Raw genomic sequence first — 6,947 nt, forward strand, 5'->3', positions numbered from 1 at the left:
CATGAAGTGCTTTACTAAGGAAGTGCAGAGAGACAGTGGTTAACTCCTCCACATAGGGAGCATCATCGTAAAGAGCAGAAATACATTTTCCACTACTCTGTTTGCTAATGCACTTCATCTGTGACCTTCAAGAACAACTATAAGGAGGTGGGTGAGAGTTTAATTGCTGTGTTCACTTTTAGAGAATGACAGCTAAATTTGCCAAGTATGGTGTGAAAAACTTACCCATTAGACTGACAATATCAATGCTTTTGAAAGCATTACTGAGCAGACAAGATAACTGTTGTATCTGTGTAATACATACCAGTAGCAGATTCATATTGCTGAACAATAAGTAATAAATTAATCTCTCAGATTTTGGTACTCTCAGAAATCTGTTCCAAAAAATGCTGCATTGAGTTATTTGTAAACAGAGGCTTCCTGAATCTAGAATTAAGAGTCAACTTATCACCAAAAGTAGTATCATTACCATTTATCAAGGATAATACATGGCACACTAACACAAACAAACATTAACAGAAACATACTAATTTAGATGCAAACACTCCAAACATTAATTTTTGGAACTGCACCATGTGCTGTGTAACAGCATATCACAAATTTGGTCCTCTTTTAACTTGCAACTAATTGCTTTGACAGCATTTTTCCCAAGATCTGGCCTGTTCAATCATAACAGCACCTACTGTTATCATGAGACTTTGCAAGTAGTTCTTCTTTTCCTATGGAAAACTTAGAATGCCATACAAATAACTAATGCAAAGATGTATAAAGAGGAATACAAACTCTGCCTCCTGAAGATTATACTATTAAATTGTTTTAAGCAAATACCTCATCAAGAAGGTGTAGAAAGTATTATATTCAAAAGAACAGTGAAAAGCTGAATGCTCCATTTTCTAACCTGTTGCTTGTTCCATGGGTACACCACCTCACTCCATTCACATCTATGACAAGGGTGCAGATTAACTTAAACATGAACATGTTAGTCAAGTGGCCCTGGTAACTAGGATTCCACAGATATGAATTGAAAAGCACTGGTGGAGTTCAAGATTACAATATTTATTCAAAGTTCCTTACATTTAGCCACTATAAACCCCTCTACCTCTAGTTTAAAATCTGGTTTAGGTTAATGAAAAGCAAATAATTAATTATGTAAGTATAAGTCAATTTCCTGGTGATTCCATTCTGTAATTCAAGATAAGTTTTTGGCCCACATCCTAGCAACAAGCACAAATATTGTGCTTTATCCAGTGCTCAATGTCAGAATTTACAAAATTATAATATCCCAGTATTTAACATAATTAGGACACATACCTTAAGACTCTTTGAATGTACAAGAAATGAATATTCTTAGCCTGATAGAAGCGTGGGTCAGAGAATGTGACCTGAAGCTTATTTACCTTGCTAGCACTCTTCTGCTCCTGTGTACACTACATTTGGCAGTTTCATTTTGCTTTATTTTGTTGGATTGGCTTTTGTTTTTAAAAACATCTTCGATAGTGTATTTACAAATATTGAAATAAATCTCTCACCTTGCTGACACCTTCAATATTTAAAACCTCAAGTCAATTTGAAAGCAATTCTTGGCTCTTCATAAATTCACTAGTGTGACTCAACAGGAACTGACAGCTTCGCATACAAAAGGCCAAATATTTACAGTGGTATTTTAGTAAAAGAGAACACAAGATATGTACATTCATGTATAAACATGCCAGCAGTTATATGTTACTAGTCTGAGCAGTTAAAGGTATTTCCTATTTCTTAACAAAATGCCAGTCAGTATGGCCAGATCCTGCAGAACTACTACACGGGTGAATAACCAGCAGAGCAGTACAGCTTCAAATCATAATCATGTACATACCCCTGCCATGTGCATGTGAAGTACAGCATGATTTTTACTCACAGAGGTAAACAGGTTTGCTAAAAAAAAAGGGGGGGGGGGAAGCAATTAAATTCCTAATTGGAATTTAATTTTAAATAGTGAGTTCCAGATTGATACAGTAACAATAAAACAGATGGGGGAGAGAAGGGGGAGGATTTATACACAAGGAGAGGTCACACAGTGTACCAGGTTGAGTTTAAAAGATAAATGATACAATGCCTTTTTCTCCAGTATAAACAAAGAAAAATGATGCCAGCAGTTTGACTGCAAACAAGAACTGGGGAGGAAAAGCAAATGTTTACAGCAAACCTTAGAAACATAATGCTTCATTTTAATCTGAAAAATATATTTTCAAGCATTACTCAATAATTCTTTATAAACTGCAAATCAACTTAAATAAGCTTTCCTAAATGCTCCTTAACATACTAGTAAATACAGCTAATGAAGGATGGTGCCAACTGCCAAACTATGGCAGCTGGACTGCACTTTCCTTTGACACCCCTAAGATCTTCAGACCTCTGAATCACTCAGATTTTATCTTAGAAGATGAAATTACAGTTCCACCTTAGACAGGTAAACAGCAGGTGATATTTCTATCACAATAATTAATTCATTACTTTTTTCCCTGCAGTTAAAAACTCTCTTGGGACCTTAAATCAATAAGGTATCTGATGCATATGTTCTATTTTCTCATTTCCAGTGGGTCCACTGTGAATATAAATCTATCATACAACCACATTTGCATTTAAAGACAAATTCCCTTGAGTTTACTCTGCACCTGCTCCATGTAAGCCTGTCTTCTCTGCCTCCTTTGAGAAACAGGCAGGTCTGCCGGAAAAAGAGAGAGCACAGACACAATGCTCTTCCAAGTCCTCTTGCTAATTATATAAGCTTTATTTCCTTTAGCTTAGTTATGGCCCTATGCTGACAGAATTTGAAAAGAGCAACTATTTGCCCTTCCAAAATCCAATGCTTCTCAACTTCTTTTAACATACTTTTAATCTTCACAATGAACAAAATCACTCTATTTTCTAACTAATATACATCAAAGCATTGGCAAATGGGTTCCTTACAAAGACTTTGACCAGAAAAATATTAAATTTTCTTTATTTTGGTTAGCATTAATTAACATGGGTGCATAAGGAAGGAGGAGCACAATCTCACTCTGGTATCTTACCTTCAACTTTAACCTGAAATACATGAAGGTTTATTCTAGCAAAATCAAAATTAAAATGGTAATTGTTCTCTTCGCCTCCTTGCTCCTGTAACCATGCTCCTGATTCATGGGTTGCTTCTGCAGCTTCAAGCACATAATCAGGAACAGACAAGGGTGGAAACAGAACTCTACTGCACATCCCATCTAGTCAGTGGAAATGTTTATAAACCAGGTGAGGGGAAGGAACTTGCTGCATCCCACAGATATTGCTGGAACCCCTGGTCTGTGTGCTTGTGAGGTGCAGCAACACCACTCTATGCATATATGACCACCAAATGATGCCACAACTAAGAGTGCCATCATCCCAGCACTATTGCCAACATGTTTTTTGTACTGCTGCCCATGATGGCTGGGTCCCCCCACCAGGCTGCCTCTGGCTATGTGCTCCCCTTTCTTGCTGGCACCACATCACAGTGTGGAGGCAGATCTACCCCCATGTCTCCATTTCAAAGGACAGAAACTAGAGCAGCTGCAGCAATGCTGTGGTGCTTTCCCCTTCCTGGCTGTAATCAGGCAAGTGTCCAAGCAGAGCTGTTCTGAGTGCAGAAACAACAGGGGCTGGGATGCTGTGGAAGAGGATTGTGTGAGGAGAGCTGTACCAGCACAGACAGTATCCCACCTCAGGTACCTGTGGGATGGAGACTTCTTGCAGCTATGGAGTTTGCATTGGGATAGTTAATTGCCCGGAAGGCTGAACAATAGGGAAGCACTTTCCAATTCCTTGAAGCTCTGCTGATACCTTGCCAAAAAATGTTACAAAAATTTGTATTTTGGGGATTATGATTAAAAGAAAAACAAATGCAAAGTAACCTATCGCTTATGAACAGTATTAAGGGGAGGGACTGCATCTCCAAAGGCACCACTCAGTCACCTTGTCCAACTAGTCTTTTTGTTTTACATGCAGCTTTTCATAAACTCAGAAGCTGGCCCCAAAGAATTATGCCATACTTACCACATCACTGTCACCAGAGAAACAACAGTACGAAAAGGAGCATTTTCCATCTAACATTATCTGCTATCTTCTAATCTGCTTATCTGAAAGACTGCCCATCTCCTTATGCCAAAACGTATTGTATTTTGAATGTATTTTGAGAATACATTCAAAGTATTTGTAGTATTTTGAGAAGTCCACACTGGATTATTTGCTCAAACAAAGAGGTTGTTTGCTGGTTTGTTGGATTTTTTTGGTTTTTTGTTTTTTTTAAACAGGCTGCTCGGATTTGGAGATAACTCTCCACTGGTTCTCTGATACAATCCTATTTTACCCACTTCTTCCAGTAAGTTACAAGTCACATTTGCTTTCTGCAGCACACTGAGAGTCAATGACACATATCAGAAAACAAAAAGACCTGAAAAATGACTGAACTGGTTTAAGATGCCATTAAGTAACTGGGTAATGTGGAACAGTCAGTCTTTGACACACAAATCTACACAGGAAAGAAACATACCCCGTCTTACAAAGGGAGCCTTTTCACAACAGGCATGGGCCTCTATGTACCTGAAGAAATACCTACAGGAAAAGTTAGTGAGACAAGTTTCTTCTTGACAGATGGACAAGTGAAATTGTTTTAGTCATATGAAAATCCTTTCTCACTGTTTGAATTCCTTCTTGAGCAACCCCTCAAGCCTCCTCTCAAGATGAGGTTTCCAGCTTAAGGTACAAAATCTTTAAAACATGGCTCCAGTATGGCACCAGGCATACACGCAGTACAAAGACAGAAGTGGTCTTTGTAGAAGACATGAAGAAGCCATGTCCAGCAGGCAGCCCATGAGTTAGGTGCAGAGGATTTTAGGGTGAAAAGGCTCATGTTTATGGATAGCAGTAAGCCAATAGGTCATACCACTTATGGCTCTTTGGGAGTGCTGATACTACATACACCTACCAAATACAAGGACAGGGTACTTTGAAAATCTGCTACAGCATGCTGTGCAAAGCTTAAATATGTGCACCTCAGTGTAATTCCTGGCTGGAGGCCTGGAGGTCTTTGAAAATGATGCAATTTTGATTTTCCTGTGCTAAGATTGTAGCTCTTCAGCCATTTAGATATCTTAAAAAAAAAAAAAAAGTCCAACTATCAAGTGATTTGCTTCAGAATACATTTTTTAAAAACTTTTTTAGTTATCTTTTGCAGCTGAATCACTGCAGCGTACAACAAGGCCATGCTTCCAAGATTTTCTATGGAAACATAGGCACTGGCAGGTTTTTGGTGGGTTTTGGAGGGGGGGGGGAGGCTTTCTGAGAAGCAGTTGTGACTGATTAATCTCTCTTTAAGAGCTGTGGCTTTAAGCCAACCACTGAACGTGCCATGAGGTGATAACATTGACAATGAGACTATTTAGGAGCTGGTTTGTATCCAGTACCATTAGGACATAATCCTCGAGCTCCCCTTCACATAAACTGTATTTGCTCACATCAAAAGGCCCGTCTGACCTCCAGTACTGCAAAAACCACAGTCTTGGACTGACCCAAGGCGCAGTTTTTCTACCAGACAACTTTGCATTTGCTTCCCCCAGTTACACACATGCAACTCATACTTGACTCTCCTCCAGGCTTCGGCGAGACCCGGTGGGACGGAGAGTGTGGAAGGCTGTGCCCGCCAGGGACGCCGGCGGCGAGCAGAGCGGGAGCGGCTTCGAGTGTCAGCCGGCTTCGGGTGTCAGCCGGCTTCGCCGTGTTGCGAGGGGTTCTGCAGCGCCACTCGCAGAGCTGACATCACGTATCCGCTCAGCCTTAATAAAACCCCCGCGTTCAGCCCTGATTTCATGCGGAAAGCACTTCCCCGGAGCGGGCTGGCGGGGGCCGGGGTTCGCAAAAACAGAGCCCCCTTCCTCCCGCTCCCGCCCCCCGGCCGCCGCTCCCGCCGCCCGCTGACAAGCCGGCGGGGAGAACCCTCAGACGCGCCGGGCGCCTCCAGCGCTGCCCGCACCCGCCGCAGGGGACCCCGGGCCTGTGCCTGCGCCCCCCCCTTGCCGTCACGCCGGAGGACAGTGGCGGCAACAAAGCCCCCTTACCCGCTCACTCGCCTCATCTCACCCCTCTCCGTCCCGCTCGACCGTTCCTCGGCAGCCGCGGAGTGATGGAGACGGAGGAAGGATCCAGGTGCCGCCTCTCGGCTGCCGCCCCCAGCCACTCCCCGCCGGTGCAGGGAGGGCTCTCGCTGCCCCTGCCCCGCCTCCCGCCCCTGTCCTTCCACAGGCCCGCGGCCGGAGGCAGACTGGGAGGCGGTCTTTCAGCTTGCTCGGCTGCCCGGGCCGGAACCCGCGTCCACACACGACCAGTAACCCGCCGCGCCCGCGCCTCCTCCCGCCCCGGCGGGGGGCCTGCTGCGTCATAATGTCGCAGCACTCCGCGGGTGCGGGGCGCGGAGGGCGCTGCCACGTGACCGGCTGTGGGGGATGTACGGGCGGCGGCACTCGCCGTCCAACATCACCGCCTTGCCGGCGAGCCCCGCTGTGCGCCCGCGGTGGCGGTGTTGGTGATGCCCCGCCGCTGCGGCTGTACAGAGCCGTGCCCGCGGTACCGAAGCCGTCATGTCGAGTGGTGCGGTAAAAACACCTGGAAATACCGAGTTTAGTCCGCGCACATCTGTTTAAAATAAAAAGTCGGTGGTTTTGGGGCGTTTTGGGGCTGGTGTGTGGGGGGGGTTGATCTGCTACAGAAGCTGGAGAGTATCGCTGCTGCCTTGCCTGCCTTCCCTCTTGTTTGATGCGGATGGGGCCGGTGACACCCTCGATCTCCTTCTCGCTGAGTAGGTCTTACCTGCCCCGGTGGTTAAGCTGTGCCTTCGGTTACAGGGCTGGAGTCAGCAGGACTGCGAAGGTTGGGCTGGCCTGGCCGCCCCATAAGCCCGA

The 6,947-nt window shown here is 44.5% G+C and overlaps 1 protein-coding gene across 4 annotated transcripts in view; it reads right to left on the bottom strand.

Moving 5' to 3' along the window:
• The window catches only part of SNCAIP (synuclein alpha interacting protein), an 85,446-nt gene extending 79,188 nt beyond the window's left edge, over window positions 1-6,258 (bottom strand). For 2 of the 4 annotated variants that reach the window (XM_062604524.1, XM_062604527.1), the window contains exon 1: window positions 6,120-6,250. The gene's annotated coding sequence lies outside the window, so the exon portion shown is untranslated. Of the gene's footprint in view, window positions 1-6,119 lie in introns of all 4 variants that reach the window. The other 2 variants (XM_062604525.1, XM_062604526.1) reach the window with 2 other exon arrangements.
• Between the last annotated feature and the right edge of the window lie 689 nt (window positions 6,259-6,947).

This window comes from Pezoporus occidentalis, unplaced genomic scaffold (genome assembly GCF_034315485.1).
Source record: "Pezoporus occidentalis ecotype Australia unplaced genomic scaffold, CSIRO_AGI_Poc_V1 ctg86, whole genome shotgun sequence".
Classification (NCBI taxonomy): Eukaryota; Metazoa; Chordata; class Aves; order Psittaciformes; family Psittacidae; genus Pezoporus; species Pezoporus occidentalis.